Source organism: Somniosus microcephalus, unplaced genomic scaffold (assembly GCF_052327205.1).
Source record: "Somniosus microcephalus isolate GS21.2 unplaced genomic scaffold, FLI_Smic_1.0 unresolved_chr2, whole genome shotgun sequence".
In the NCBI taxonomy this organism is placed as follows: Eukaryota; Metazoa; Chordata; class Chondrichthyes; order Squaliformes; family Somniosidae; genus Somniosus; species Somniosus microcephalus.
Window position 1 is genome coordinate 14,167,853 of NW_028225180.1, and position 16,124 is coordinate 14,183,976.

Below are 16,124 nucleotides of genomic sequence, written 5' to 3' on the forward strand. Positions count from 1 at the left end.
GGAAATGTGAAATATCAGGATATATTGGTGGGTCTGAGATTTGATATCATGGAATCGAAGAATGGTTACAGCACAGAAGGAGGCCATTCGGCCCGTCGAGCCCGTGCCGGCTCTCTGCAAGAGCACTTCAGCCAGCCCCACTCCCCCGCCGCCCTGACAATATTGATCCTTCAGGTGCTTATCGAATTCCCGTTTGAAAGCCACGATTGAATCTGCTTGGTCACAAACTGGGGCTGGTGAGTGAAAGTGCTGAGGACTGTGTTTAAATTGCGGAGTGAACCGGTCTGGGTTGATGGTGTCGACAGTGTCGCTAATTGACGGTGAATTTAGAAAGAGAAGCCAAAATTGAGTAGGCCCCAGTGAGATTTGAACTCACGACCCCTGGTTTACAAGACCAGTGCTCTAACCCCTGAGCTATGGAGCCACCTGTACTTTAGTTACCTATTTTAATCTTACTATTGTTAACAAGGAGGTGGGGCCCAAACAAACATTCACAATGGTTCATCCCTGAACATTCACAGAATGATACAGCACACAAGGAGGCCATTCGGCCCACCGTGCCTGTGCCGGCTCTTTGAAAGATTCTGTCCAATTAGTCCCACTCCCCCCTGCTCTTTCCCCGTAGCCCTGCGAATGTTTCCACTTCAAGTGTATCTCCCATTCCCCCTTTTCAAAGTTGCTGCTAAACTCAGGAATTCAGGAGAAACTTCTTGACCCAGAGAGTAGTGAGAATGTGGAACTCGCTCCCACGGGGCCTGGTTAGAGACGAGTAGCTGAGATGCATTTACACAGGATTCCATCGGATATACGGCACAGAAAGAGGCCATTCGGCCCAACCAGTCCATGCCGGTGTTTATGCTCCACTCGAGCCTCCTCCCGTCTTTCCTCATCTAAATCTATCAGCGTAACCCTCGATTCCCTTCTCCCTCATCTCCTTGTCCAGCCTCCCCTTAAATACATCGATACTATTCACTTCAACCACTCCCTGTGGCAGCGAGTTCCACATTCTCACCACTCTCTGGGTAAAGAAGTTTCTCCTGAATTCCCTATTGGATTTCTTGGTGACGATCTTATATTGATGGCCTCTAGTTATGCTCTTCCCCACAAGTGGAAACACTCTCTCTGTATCCACTCTATCAAAACCTTTCATCATTTTAAAGACCTCTATTAGGTCACCCCTCAGCCTTCTTATTTCAAGAGAAAAGAGACCCAGCCTGTTCATCCTTTCCTGATATGTATACCCTCGCATTTCTGGTATCATCCTTGTAAATCTTCTCTGCACCCTCTCCAGTGCCTCGATATCCTTTTTATAATATGGTGACCAGAACTGTACGCAGTACTCCAAGTGTGGTCTAACCAAGGTTCGATGTTTCAATAACGTCCCTACTTTTCAATTCTACCCCTCGAGAAATAAACCCTAGTGCTTGGTTTGCTTTATTTATGGCCTTGCTAACCTGTGTCGCAACTTTTAGTGATTTGTGTATTTGTACTCCGAGATCCCTTTGTTCCTCTACCCCACCCAGACTCACACCCTCCAAGTGATAAGTGACCTCCCTATTCTTCCAACCAAAATGTAACACCTCACATTTATCTGTGTTGAACTTCATTTGTCAATTGTATCACAGAAAACCCCAGTGCAGATAGAGGCCATTTCGACCCATCAAGCCTGCACTGACACATATCCCACCCGATCCCTGTAACCTTGTGTATTTAATCCCCTGAACACAAAGGGTCAATTTATCATAGCCAATCAACCTAACCTGCACATTTTTGGACTGGGGGAGGAAACCGGAGCAAACCCAGAACACGGGGAGAATGTGCAAACTCCACACAGACAGTCACCCGAAGTCAGACTTGAACCCAGGTCCCTAGCGCTGTGAGGCAAGAGTGCTAACCACTATGCCACCATGCTATGCCCATTCTGCAAGTTAATTAATGTCCTCCTGTAACTTGTTGCAGTCCTCCTCAGTATTGACTCTCTATGCAATTTGGTGTCAACCGCAAATTTCGAAATTTCCCGCCCCTCCCCCTCCACATCCTCCCCTTCCCTCTCTCTCCCTCCCCTCCCGCCACTCCCCCTTCAGCCCCCCACTCACTCTCACCCACAATTCACAATTCACAATTCAAATCGCTTTATTGGCATGATAAGGTACATCTTATGTTGCCAAAGCATCAAAATACATTTATGGTTGAACACATAAACGCGGTTCTATTCATACAGTTTATAAATATACATTCGCCTTGTTTGTATATATTCTTGTCTTAGTTTACTGGTTGTCCCTCTGTTCATGGCAAGCTGTAACATAGTGTGCCGCCAGTGTTACACAGCTTCTCTCCTCCCCCAGTAGGAAAGGGAGTTTTTGGTTGTCATTCAGATTTCTGAATTCAGGGCATATTTGGGAGAATTTTTGGTAGAAATTCTCCCTGATGTCCTGATATTTTCCACAGGCTGTGAGGAAGTGCATCTCTGTCTCAACTACTCCCTGACTGCAGTGAGAGCATATCCTGTCTTCTCTTGGCAGCCTGGTTTGCCTGTGTCTGCCTTTTTCGATCGCTAGGCTATGTTCGCTAAGTCTGTACCTTGTCAAGGTTCTTCTCAGTTTGTTATCCTTTACCATGGTCAGGTAATCAGCTATGTTGTATTGTCTGTTTAGGGCCAAGTAGCAATTGAGTTTGCTTTGGGTTTTTGTTGTTTCTGCCCAATATGTCAGATATATTTCCTTTTGCTTAGCGACGATTGTGTTGGGTCGAATTCTTTGTGTTACCCTGTCACTGTCCTGGGACTGGTTATTGTTAGTATTGTTAGTAGTTACTTCACTGAGTCCCAGGACTAGTTGACTGAGGGTATTTTTCTTTATGGTCAGCTCTTGGCATTTCAGGGCGTCGTAGTGATAGCATTGGGGGTTGCTCATTTGTAGGTGATTCCAAAATTTGGTGGCTCTTTTTTGGATAGTGATTATTAATGGATATTGGCCTAGTTCCGCCCTGCATGCATTGTTTACTGTTTTCCTTTGAGTCCGGAGGATACTTTTACAGAATTCTGCATGTAGGATCTCAATTGGGTGTTTGTCCCATTTTGCAAATTCTTGTTGTGTTAGCGGTCCCCATACCTCACTGCCATAGAGTGCAATTGGTTCAATTACTGATTTGAAAATTTTGAGCCAAATGCTAATTGGGATTTCTATTTGGATTGATTTTTTGATGGCATAGAAAGCCCTTCTTGCTTTCTCTTTCAGTTCATTCACAGCCAGTTTGAAGTTTCCCGTAGAACTGATTTTTAAGCCCAAGTATGTGTAGTGAGTGGTTTGTTCAATTTTGGTTGTTCCTACTGTGAAATTTATTTTGGGTCCCTGATGTTTGGATCTTTGCTGGAACACAAGGACTTTGGTTTTTGGGGATTTATTGTCAGGGCCCAAGTCTGGCAGTACGACTCCAGCAGGTCCAGGTTCTGCTGTAGACCCTCCTTAGTTGGTGACAGCAGAACCAGGTCGTCTGCATAGAGGAGGAATTTAACCTTGGATTCATATAGGGTGAGGCCAGGTGCTGTAGATTGTTCAAGTAGTTTTGCCAATCCATTAATGTAAATATTAAAGAGTGTCGGTGAGATTGGCGAGCCCTGCGTCACCCCCCCCCGCCCCTGTGGGAAGTATTTTGTTTGTTTGTCTCCAATTTTAACTGCACATTTATTGTTTGTATACATTGATTTAATTACATCATATGTTTTCCCTCCTACCCCGCTTTCGATAAGTTTCAGGAATAAACCGTCATGCCAGATGGAGTCGAAAGCCTTCTGGAAATCTACAAAGCATGCGTAGATTTTACTTTTGTTATGGTGAACTTATTTGTCAATTAGGGTCTGTAGGGTGAAGATATGATCGGATGTTCTATAGTTTGGCAGGAATCCAATTTGGCTTTTACTCAAGACATTGTGCTCCTCAAGGAAGTTTATAAGTCTTTTGTTTATGATGCTACAGAATACCTCCCCAGGTTACTGTTTACACAGATGCCTCGATAGTTGTTTGGGTCGATTTTGTCCCCACTTTTGTATATGGGTGTTATGAGTCCTTTGTTCCAGATGTCAGGGAAATAACCGACACTCAGAACCAAGTTGAAGAGTTTTAGGATAGCTAGTTTCATTTTGTCGTCTGCGTGTTTAATCATCTCGTTTAGTATGCCGTCTGTCCCGCAAGCTTTTCCTGGTCGCAGGTCCTTGAGTTTTTCAAGAAGTTCTTTTTCTGTTATTATGGCGCCTAGCGGGTTTTGGTTATCTTTTATGGCCAATTCAAGCTTTTCCAGTTTTTTGCGTATTTGGTGTTGCTCTGGTCTTAGTGTGTTTTTCTGGTATAATTTTTCAAAGTGGTTTACCCATGTGTCCCCATTTTGAATGGACAAATCGTCGTGTTGTTTTTTGTGTAGTGTTTTCAAGTTGTCCCAGAAACAATTGGAATCAATGGATTCCTCCATGGAGCTGAGTGTATTCTTAATAAATTGCTCTTTTTTGGTCCTGAGTGTGTTTCTGTATTGTGTTAGCGTCTGACAATAAGTAAGGCGTAATTCCTCATTTTCTGGATGTCTGTGTTTTTGGTTTGATAGTTTTCTAAGTTTTTTCCTCATGTTATGGCAATCATGGTCAAACCATTTTTCATAGTTTTTTGTTTTGGGTTTGTTCTTGCGAGCTTTCAAGTTTGCATTTGTTGCCAAATTATCAAAAATATTGTTTAGTTTACTAACTGCCCGGTTTACGCCTTCTTTATTGTGAGTGTATATGTTATCCAGAAAGGTGTCTAAGAGAGCTTGAGTTGATGCATTGCTAATTGTTTTCTGGTATTTTTCCGTGTCATTTTTGGCCCATCTGTATGATTTTTTGGTGTTGTACAGTTTACTGGGTTGTGTTTCTATGTTGTTTGTTTCTGTCTTTTTGAGAAACATAGTAATTTGACTGTGATCTGACAGTGTTGTTTGTGGTTTGACTGTGAATGCTCTGAAAGAGGATGGGTCTAAGTCTGTAATCATATAGTCTACTGTGCTGCAGCCAAGAGGTGAGCAATAGGTCAATCTTCCTAGGAGGTCTCCTATGAACCTACCATTGACAATGTACAGACCCAGGTTTCGACAGAGCTGTAGTAGCTGTTTTCCGTTGGTATTTGACTGCTTGTCGCAGTTATGCCTGTATGGAAGGGAAGGGATGTCAAAGTGGTTATTCCCGAATACGTAATTGTTCTCTCCCTCCCTCTCCCGCCCCTCCCCATCTCGCCCTCTCCCTCTCTCACCTCTCCCTCCCCCTTCCCTCCCACCCTGCCCCTCCCCCTCCCAGCCCTCCCGCTCCCTCTCTCATCCCTCCCCCACTCCCTCCCTCTCTCACCCCTCCCTCTCCCGCCCCTCCCCCTCCCATCCCTCCCTTTCCCATCCCTCTCCCACTCCCTCCCTCTCTCACCCCTCCCTCTCCCACCCCTCCCCCTCCCGTCCCTCCCTCTCCCATCCCTCCCCCACTCCCTCCCTCTCTCACCCCTCCCTCTCCCGCCCCTCCCCCTTCCCATCACATATATCCACATTATATTCCATCTGCCATGTTCTCGCCCACTCACTGAGCCTGTCGCGATCCCCTTGAAGCCTCTTCACATCCTCTTCGCAACTGACACTGCCACCTAGCTTTGTGTCATCAGCAAATTTTGAAATGTTACATTTAGTCCCCTCATCCAAATCATTGATATAGATTGTGAATAGCTGGGGCCCAAGCATCGATCCTTGCGGTACCCCACTAGTCACAGCCTGCCATCCTGAAAAAGACTCGTTTATCCCTACTCTTTGTTTTCTGTCTGTTAACCAATTCTCAATCCATGTTAGTATATTACCTCCAATCCCATGGGCCCTAATTTTGTTCACCAACCTCTTGTGTGGGACCTTATCGAAGGCCTTCTGAAAATCCAGATACACCACATCTACTGGTTCCCCTTTGTCTACTCCACTAGTTACATCCTCAAAAAACTCCAATAGGTTTGTCAAACAGGATTTCCCTTTCATAAATCCATGTTGACTCTGCCCAATCTTACTATTAGTTTCTAAGTGCCCAGTTATTGCATCCTTTATAATAGATTCCAGCATTTTCCCAACTACTGATGTGAGGCTAACAGGTCTGTAGTTCCCAGTTTTCTCTCTCCCTCCTTTCTTAAATAGCGGGGTTACATTTGCTGTCCTCCAATCTGCAGGAACCGTTCCAGAATCTATAGAATTTTGGAAGATGACAATCAATGCGTCCACTATCCCAATGGCCACCTCTTTCAAAACTCTAAGATGTAGGTCATCCGGTCCTTGGGATTTGTCGACTTTTAGTCCCATTAATTTTGCTGGTATTGTTTTTTTAGTAATAATAATATTTTCTTTAAGAACATAAGAAATAGGAGCAGGAGTCGGCCACTCGGCCCCTCGAGCCTGCTCCGCCATTCCATAAGATCATGGCTGATCATCGACCTCAACTCCACTTTCCCGCCTGATCTCCATATCCCTTAATTCCCCATGAGTCCAAAAATCTCTCGATCTCAGCCTTGAATATTCTCAAAGACTCAGCATCCACAGCCCTCTGGGGCAGAGAATTCCAAAGATTCACAACCCTCTGAGTGAAGAAATTCCTATTCATCTCGGTTAACGAAGTATACGCCAGGTATCTCCTGTCTACTCGCAGGCAATTACCCGAGGAATCTCTGGACGATTTCCTGCAGGACCTTAAGGCTTTGGCTAAGGGTTACAACTACAAGGCTGTCTCTGCCATAGTGTATCAGGAAGAAGCCATCCGCGATTCTTTCATATCCGGCCTCCGATCTAATTATATTAGACAGAGACTCCTCGAGAACGACTCGTTAGTTTTAAAAACGGTCGTCGCTGCTGCACGATCGTTAGATGTAGCCCAGAAGAATTCAGAAGTGTATGCATCAGCCCATGCATCTCTCTCAGCCTCGTGTGTTCCGAGTATGGAGGCGTCCATAACACCAATGGAGCCCCCACTTAATCCTATTGTTGCGGCTGTGCCCCATGGGTCTAAGTGTTATTTTTGTGGCCAATCTAAACACCCCAGGCAAAGTTGCCCAGCCAGAGAGGCTACCTGTTTTAAATGTAAGAAACGGGGACATTTTAGTAAAGTGTGTAAGGGTAATCCTGTACCCGAGGTCTTCTCTGCTGCCGCCTATCGTTTTACTCCAGCCTCGGCTACGGTTGACCAGACCAGACCGTGTTCCTTGTCAAAATCTATGATGGACATCAAGATTAATGGTCGTCCTACTGGGTGTTTGATAGACTGTGGCAGTACTGAAAGTTTTATACACCCTAACCTTGTTAACTCCTGTTCATTGAAGGTGTATCCTACTCGAAGTGAAATTGTGATGGCGTCCAAATCCCTTACTTCGGAGGTAACTGGATATTGTAAAGTCACATTGACCGTTAAGGATATGGAGTATAAGGACTTTAAACTCCTCATATTACCTCAGTTGTGTGTGAACTTAATATTAGGCTTGGACTTCCAGTGTCAGCATGAGAGCGTTACCTTTAAGTATGGTGGATCCCAGCCTCCGCTCACAGTCTGCGGCCTTTCTACTTTAAACGTAAGCCCGCCTTCTTTGCTGGCGAACCTTGCTCCTAATTGTAGACCTATAGCGACTAAGAGTCGACGGTATAGTTCAGAAGATAAAACATTTATAAAAGAGGAAGTGGAAAGGCTTCAATGGGAGGAAATCATCGAACACAGTGGTAGCCCGTGGCGTGCCCAGGTGGTGGTGGTTAAAACTAATGAGAAGAAAAGACTTGTGGTCGATTATAGCCAGATTATAAACTTGTATACCCAATTAGACGCCTATACTTTGCCTCGTATTTCTGAGATGGTGAACCAGATAGCTCAGTACCGCGTGTTCTCCACCATTGATTTAAAGTCTGCCTACCATCAACTCCCCATCAAAATAGAAGACCGACCTTATACGGCCTTCGAAGCTAATGGGCGCCTGTACCAATTCCTAAGGGTGCCCTTTGGAGTGACGAATGGGGTATCCGTCTTCCAACGGGAGATGGATCGTATGGTGGATGAATACGCGTTGGAAGCAACATTCCCGTACCTGGACAATGTTACCATCTGTGGGCACGACCAACGGGAGCATGATCAAAATCTCGCAAAGTTCCTAGAGACTGCAAAGAGGTTAAACCTGACCTACAATGAAAACAAGTGTACCTTCAATACTACACGTTTGTGTATTCTTGGTTGCGTTGTGGAGAATGGGGTAATCGGGCCAGACCCTGAAAGATTACGCCCACTTAAGGAATTACCTTTACCTCACACTGTAAAAGCTTTAAGAAGTTGTCTGGGATTCTTCTCGTACTATGCCCAGTGGGTGGCTAGCTACTCAGATAAAGTCCGACCTCTTATTAAGTCGACGTCTTTTCCGCTATCGGCGGAAGCTCAGGAGGCTTTCCTTAATATCAAACGGGACATTGAGAAGGCAGTGGTATGTGCCGTGGATGAGAAGATCCCTTTTCAAGTGGAAAGTGATGCATCTGATTTTGCGTTGGCAGCAACTCTTAACCAAGCTGGTAGACCAGTAGCTTTCTTCTCTCGTACATTGCAAGGACCAGAAGTTCGACATTCTTCAGTGGAAAAGGAGGCACAGGCGATTATCGAAGCAGTCAGGTATTGGAGACATTAGCTCGCTGGCCAACGTTTTACGCTCATTACTGACCAGCGATCCGTGGCCTTTATGTTCAACACTAAGCAGAGAGGCAAGATCAAAAATGATAAGATTTTAAGATGGCGAATAGAACTGTTAACATATGACTATGATATTCAGCACAGGCCTGGAGTATTTAATGAGCCATCGGATGCTTTGTCATGAGGAGTATGTGCTAGTCTAGGTACAGATAAGCTTCAAAGTCTCCACGACGCACTCTGCCACCCTGGGGTTACCAGAATGAACCACTTCATTAAGTCCCACAATCTACCCGACTCTATTGAGGAGGTCCGGACAATGACCAGAACCTGTCATGTTTGTGCTGAATGCAAACCCCGCTTCTATAAGCCATCCGAGCCAGCTCATCTTTTTAAAGCAACTCGACCATTTGAGCGTTTGAGTCTCGATTTTAAAGGTCCCCTTCCATCGAGCGACCGTAATGTCTATTTTCTTAATATTATAGACGAGTACTCTCGGTTCCCTTTTGTTATCCCCTGTCCGGATGTGACTAGTGCTGTTGTAATTAAATGCCTCTGCCAACTGTTTTCCTTGTTCGGCATGCCTAACTATATACATAGTGATAGGGGTTCTTCCTTTATGAGCGAAGAATTGCGACAGTTTTTGCTATCGAAGGGGATTGCAACGAGTAGAACTACCAGCTATAACCCTCGTGGTAATGGGCAGGTCGAGAAAGAAAATGCAACAGTGTGGAAGGCTATCGTACTGTCTCTGAAGTCACGAGGCCTGCCGACCTCTCGCTGGCAGGATGTCCTGCCAGACGTGCTGCATTCCATAAGGTCTCCTTTGTGTACAGCAACGAATGCCACCCCTCATGAAAGGATGTTTAGTTTTCCTAGAAAAGCTACTAATGGAGTATCGTTACCCACATGGTTGACGACCACGGGCCCTGTGTTGTTGCACAGACATGTGAGAGGCCACAAGACTGATCCACTGGTGGAGGAAGTACAACTCCTCCATGCTAATCCCCAGTATGCGTATATTCAATATTCGGATGGGCGAGAGGATACGGTCTCTATTAAAGATCTTGCACCTGCTGGAGCTCGAAAAGAGTTCGACTCTGAGAGTAGAGTTTTCAATCGTGGTATTGGACCTTCAGAGACACAAACCTTCAGTGTGGAAAATACTGATGATTCTGGGAATTCGAATGAACCGGAGTTAGTACTCCGGGAGGAGCCTCAGCAAGAGTTACGTCGTTCCCAGAGGATTATCAGACCTCCTGACAGACTGAATCTATAGCAGGGGGTGAATGTGATGAAATAACTGTGTTCTGATATTTGTACTTGTAATGTCTGGAATGTTCCACCGGGGGAACCACTAATGCTCCTCCCTGGCCCCGCCCCTATTCTGGTATGTTCTACCAAGGGCTCGGTCGATGATGAACTCTGTTAACTCTGCCATGATTCTTACTTAATAAAAGCCTTCAGTCTTAAACTTTAACTTCACAGATTCGGGCAGTTATTTGGCACATCACCCCCTCAGAATCTTGTCTGTTTCAATGAGATCACCTCTCATTCTTCTAAACTCCAGAGAGTATCGGCCCATTCTACACAATCTCTCCTCATAGGACAGCCCTCTCATCCCAGGAATCAATCTAAGCAGGAAATGTGAAATATCAGGATATATTGGTGGGTCTGAGATTTGATATCATGGAATCGAAGAATGGTTACAGCACAGAAGGAGGCCATTCGGCCCGTCGAGCCCGTGCCGGCTCTCTGCAAGAGCACTTCAGCTAGTCCCACTCCCCCGCCCTCTCCCCGTAGCCCTGACAATATTGATCCTTCAGGTGCTTCTCCAATTCCCTTTTGAAAGCCACGATTGAATCTGTTTTGGTCACAAACTGCGGCTGGTAAGTGAAACTGCTGTGGGCTGTGTTTAAAGTGCGGAGTGAACCGTTCTGGTTGGTGGTGTCGACAGTGTCGCTAATTGACGGTGAATTTAGAAAGAGAAGCCAAAATGGAGTAGGCCCCAGTGAGATTTGAACTCACGACCCCTGGTTTACAAGACCAGTGCTCTAACCCCTGAGCTATGGAGCCACCTGTGCTCCAATTACCTATTTTAATCTTACTATTGTTAACAAGGAGGTGGGGCCCAAACAAACATTCACAATGGTTCATCCCTGAACATTCACAGAATGATACAGCACACAAGGAGGCCATTCGGCCCACCGTGCCTGTGCCGGCTCTTTGAAAGATTCTATCCAACTAGTCCCACTCCCCCCTGCTCTTTCCCCGTAGCCCTGCGAATGTTTCCACTTCAAGTGTATCTCCCATTCCCCCTTTTCAAAGTTGCTGCTAAACTTAGGAATTCAGGAGAAACTTCTTGACCCAGAGAGTGGTGAGAATGTGGAACTCGCTCCCACAGGGCCTGGTTTGAGACGAGTAGCTGAGATGCATTTACACAGGATTCCATCAGATATACGGCACAGAAAGAGGCCATTCGGCCCAACCAGTCCACGCCGGCGTTTATGCTCCAGTCGAGCTTCCTCCCGTCTTTCCTCATCTAAATCTATCAGCATAACCCTCTATTCCCTTCTCCCTCATATCCTTGTCCAGCCTCCCCTTAAATGCATTGAGACTATTCGCCTCAAACACTCCCTGTGGTAGCGATTGTTTAAAGTATTTAAGATTAATGTTTTGTTGGTTATAAATGAAGTGAATTATCAAACATATGACTGTTTGTACTTGTGCGAATCTGTTTAAAGGATAAGGAAGGAATTATCCAACATACCATTTGCCTTCTTAACCGCCTGCTGCACCTGCATGCTTACCTTCAGCGACTGGTGCACAAGGACACCCAGGTCTTGTTGCACTTCCCCTTCGTCCAATCTTTTGCCATTCAGATAATAATCTGCCTTCCTGTTTTTGCCACCAGAGTGGATAACCTCACATTTATCCATGTTATATTGCATCTGCCATGCTTCTGCCCAATCACCCAACCTGTCCAAATCATCCTGGAGTTTCTCGGCATCCTCCTCACAGTACACACGCCAACCCAGCTTTGTGTCGTCTGCAAACTTGGAGATATTACATCTAGTTCCCTCGTCTAGATCATTAATATATATTGTGAATAGCTGGGGTCCAAGGACCGATCCCTGCGGTGCCCCACTAGTCACTGCCTGCCACTCGGAAAAAGACCCATTTATTCCAACTCTTTGCTTTCTGTCTGCCAACTAGTTTTCTATCCAAGTCAATACCTTGCCCCCAATCCCATGTGCCTTAACTTTACACGCTAACCTCTTATGCGGGACCTTATCGAAAGCCTTCTGAAAGTCCAAATATACCACATCCACTGGTTCTCCCTTATCTATTTTACCAGTTACATCCTCAAAAAATTCCAGTAGATTAGTCGAGCACGATTTACCTTTTGTAAGTCCATGTTGACTTTGTCAGATCCTGTCACTGTTTTCCAAGTGCTCTGCTATTACATCTTTTATAATGGACTCTAGCATTTTCCCCACTACCGATGTCAGGCTTACCGGTCTGTAATTCCCCGTTTTCTCTCTACCACCTTTTTTGAATAGTGGGGTAACATTAGCTACCCTCCAATCCATGGGTACTGTTCCAGATTCCATCGAATGTTGGAAGATGATCAGCAGTGCATCTATTATTTCTAGAACTCAATCTGCATGAATATCAGTTACCATATCAGTCACTCATGCAATCTAAATGCAAGGGCCTAAATCTATTCTGTCACCAGCTTGCTCTACAGTGCCCGTCTGAACGTCCCCCACTTCCAGATCCTCAGCACCTCCAACGATGTCGCGAGCGGTGGTCAAGTGGGCAATTGAAGGTGGCCCTCCTGATGTCCTGGCCCTCTCCCTCTTATTGTGGGCTCTCTTTTCCTGCAATGAGGGACACAAGTGGAGTTTGAGCGAGAATGTTGGAGTGAGTTTAGAGAATCCATAGCATAGATGCTTAGAGGGAGACAAAGATGGAGTGAGGTACCAATACCAAGGGCCCTCCCTGTGCGCTGTTAGCTGTTCTCATTGCATTAACTGTGATAGCGAGTGTGAGGGGTGCATAGTAGAATGGTGGCGTGATTCTCTACATAAAGAGAGGGGGATGGTTAAGGGTGTAAGGGGTGTAAGGGTAAAGTGGGAGGTGCAGGAGTCACAGAGTCATAGGGCTGGATTTTGATTGAGGAGGCGTGTAGGAGGCGGGACTACAACTTTTGGGGTTGTAGTCCTGCCTCCATCGAGTTGTGGCCAACCCACGCGATTTTCCCAGCGGGCTCAGCAGGCCAATTAAGGGCCACCCGGCAACAGGTGACGTCACAGATTGACATTTCATCTGTCAAGTGCTTTTGACAGATGAAATATCAGCGTTTGACAACTCTTTGAAGCTGTCAAACACTGACAATCTGTACTCTAAGTTAATCCCTTCCTCTCAGGCTGATTTAGAGATCTCCCCGGAACAGAAAGCTGAATGCTGCAACTTTTGACAGCTCACGGCCATTCTGCTTTCTGTGCCGGTGAGATGAGGGACTCCCGAGACCTGAAGGAAGGAAGGCTGTAAAGGTATTTAAAACTTCTTTAAACACTTTACACACACCAAACACACTTACTCTGCACTCATGCACCCATCACTCACCTGAACACCGGATATCTCGACCCCTCCACGCCCTTCAGCCCGACGGTCCGCCTCGCTAACTTGCCGTGGTTTGGAGCCGTCGGGAATCCCACACTTCAGGAATAAAAATAGGGATTAGGCTAAAAACTGCCTGTTAACAGGCAGCTAATTGGCACTAATCCCCTTCCCGCCTCGGGGAGGCGGGTCCCAGAGCGGGTCGCGTACCTGCCTCCTTTGAAACTGGCATGGAGGTGGGTTGGGGGCGGGATGGGGTCGGGACCCCGATTTCGAGATTTTAACACCCCGCACGCCTCCAATCCCACCTCCACAACCCAATGAAAATCCTGCCCATAGAGTTATACAGCACAGAAAGAGGCCCTTCGGCCCATCGTGTCCGTGGCGGCCATCAAGCCCTGTCTATTCTAATCCTATTTTCCAGCACTTGGTCCGTAGCCTTGTAACCAGGAGTAGGTTGACAATGCAGAGTGCTGGTGATGAGAGGAGATGGGGAGCAGATTGAAGTGATGTTAGACTCACTTTTGCTGAGCGCAGCAGGTCATTGAACCTTTTCCTGCACTGAACCCAAGTGTGACCGCACAAAGACCTGGCGCTCACCTCCTCAGCAATTTGCAGCCAGGCTGCCTTGCTTTGCTGAGGAGGCCTCCTCCGTCCATTGGCGGGGAACAGGACCTCCTTGCGCCCTCGCACTCCCTCCACAAGAGCACGGAGGCAGTCATCATCGAATCTGGGAGATGCCTTGAGTCTGGCAGCAGTCATTTTCACAAGTGCCGCGCCGAGAAACAGCAGAATAGGACGGATCGAAAAACAAGGCTGCACGGGTCCCCTTAAATAAAGCTGGCTGAAAGAGGTCAGCAGAGGTGAGCGGCAGACTCGAACCCACTGATTGGGCCGGGTAGCGCGCACGACTGGCTTAATCAGCCCACGTAAGCAAAAATCGTAATTTCAGTGGCGGCTGAAACCGGCAGCGGAACAGGAACCCGCCGAACTTCAACCCGCCGCCACTCGGAAAATCGCGGCCTTTGTCTCTGTTTCTCTGTCTCTCTCTGTCTCTTTCTCTCTCTCTCTCTGTGCCTCTGTCTTTCTCTCTCTGTCTCTCTGTCTGTCTCTTTCTCTCTCTCTATGTCTCTGTCTCTTTCTCTCTCTTTATGTCTCTGTTTCTCTGCTTCTCTCTGTCTCTCTCTTTCTGCCTCTTACTCTCTCTCTGTCTCTCTCAGTCTGTTTCTTTCTCTCACTGTCTCTCTCTCTGTGTCTCTCTATGTCATAGAAACAGGAGGAGGCCATTCAGCCCCTCCAGCCTGTACCACCATTCGTTTAGGTTACTGCTGGCCTGTATCTTAACTCCATCTACCCGCCTTGGTTCTGTAACCCTTAATACCACTGCCAAACAAAAATAATAACTTTCAAAAGAGGAATGGGATAAATACTTGCGGGGCGATGGGGAAAGAGCAGGGGGGAATGGGACTAATTGGATAGAAGCGTTCAAAGAGCTGGCACAGGCACGATGGGCCGAATGGCCTCCTTGTGTGCTGTATCATTCTGTGAATGTTCAGGGATGAATCATCAAGAAGGTTTAGTTGGGCCCCACCCGCTTGTTAACAATAGTAACATTAAAATAGGTAATTAAAGCACAGGTGGCTCCATAGCTCAGGGGTTAGAGCACTGGTCTTGTAAACCAGGGGTCGTGAGTTCAAATCTCACTGGAGCCTACTCAATTTTGGCTTCTGTTTCTAAATTCAACCTTCATCAGTCAACCCCCTCATCTCAGGAATCAACCTGGTGAATCGTCTCTGAACTGCCTCCAATGCAAGTATATAGAGCACTGGTCTTGTAAACCAGGGGTCGTGAGTTCAAATCTCACTGGAGCCTACTCAATTTTGGCTTCTGTTTCTAAATTCAACCTTCATCAGTCAACCCCCTCATCTCAGGAATCAACCTGGTGAATCGTCTCTGAACTGCCTCCAATGCAAGTATATCCTTCCTTAAATAAGGAGATCAAAACTGTATGCAGTACTCCAGGTGTGGTCTCACCAATGCCCTGTACAGTTGTAGCAGGACTTCCCTACTTTTATACTCCAACCCCCTCTTTCTGTGCTGTATAACTCTATGACTCTATGGCTCTCTTCGCCGGGAGCAAGCGGAAGCCAAGCGCAAACAGCGGAAGGAGCGCACGCCAACCCAAGCACCCCACCCGCCCCTTCAACCACCGTCTGCCCCACCTGTGACAGAGACTGTAGGTCCCGCATTGGACTCATCAGTCACCTGAGAACTCATTTTTAATGTGGAAGCAAGTCATCCTCGTTTCTGAGGGACTGCCTAAGAAGTGATGAATCATTGTGAAGGTTTAGTTGGGCCCCACCCGCTTGTTAACAATAGTAAGATTAAAATAGGCATGTTTACCATAGGTGGCTCCATAGCTCAGTGGTTAGAGCACTGGTCTTGTAAACCAGGGGTCGTGAGTTCAAATCTCACTGGGGCCTACTCCATTTTGGCTTCTGTTTCTAAATTCACCGTCAATTAAAAACATAAGAAATAGGAGCAGGAATAGGCCACTCGGCCCCTCGAGCCTGCTCCGCCATTCAATAAGATCATGGCTGATCTTGGGCTCAAAGCCACTTCCCCGCCTGCTCCCCATAACCCTTCACTCCCTTATCTTGCAAAAATCTATCTCCACCTTAAATGTATTTAACGACCCAGCCTCCACGGCTCTCTGGGGCAGAGAATTCCACAGATTTACGACCCTCTGAGGGAAGAAATTCCTCCTCATCTCAGTTCTAAAAGGGCGACCCTTTATTCTGAAACTGTGACCCCGAGT

General features: G+C 46.5%; 4 non-coding genes across 4 annotated transcripts; 2 read left to right on the forward strand and 2 right to left on the reverse strand.

The window, feature by feature from the left end:
- Window positions 1–351: 351 nt before the first annotated feature.
- Window positions 352–424, reverse strand: trnat-ugu (transfer RNA threonine (anticodon UGU)). Its single transcript has one exon. It is a non-coding gene; the product is annotated as a tRNA-Thr (tRNA).
- Window positions 425–10,683: 10,259 nt separating this feature from the next.
- trnat-ugu (transfer RNA threonine (anticodon UGU)) lies at window positions 10,684–10,756 on the reverse strand. Its single transcript has one exon. It is a non-coding gene; the product is annotated as a tRNA-Thr (tRNA).
- Window positions 10,757–14,945: 4,189 nt separating this feature from the next.
- On the forward strand, window positions 14,946–15,018 carry trnat-ugu (transfer RNA threonine (anticodon UGU)). Its single transcript has one exon. It is a non-coding gene; the product is annotated as a tRNA-Thr (tRNA).
- A 698-nt stretch (window positions 15,019–15,716) lies between these two features.
- On the forward strand, window positions 15,717–15,789 carry trnat-ugu (transfer RNA threonine (anticodon UGU)). Its single transcript has one exon. It is a non-coding gene; the product is annotated as a tRNA-Thr (tRNA).
- Window positions 15,790–16,124: the final 335 nt, after the last annotated feature.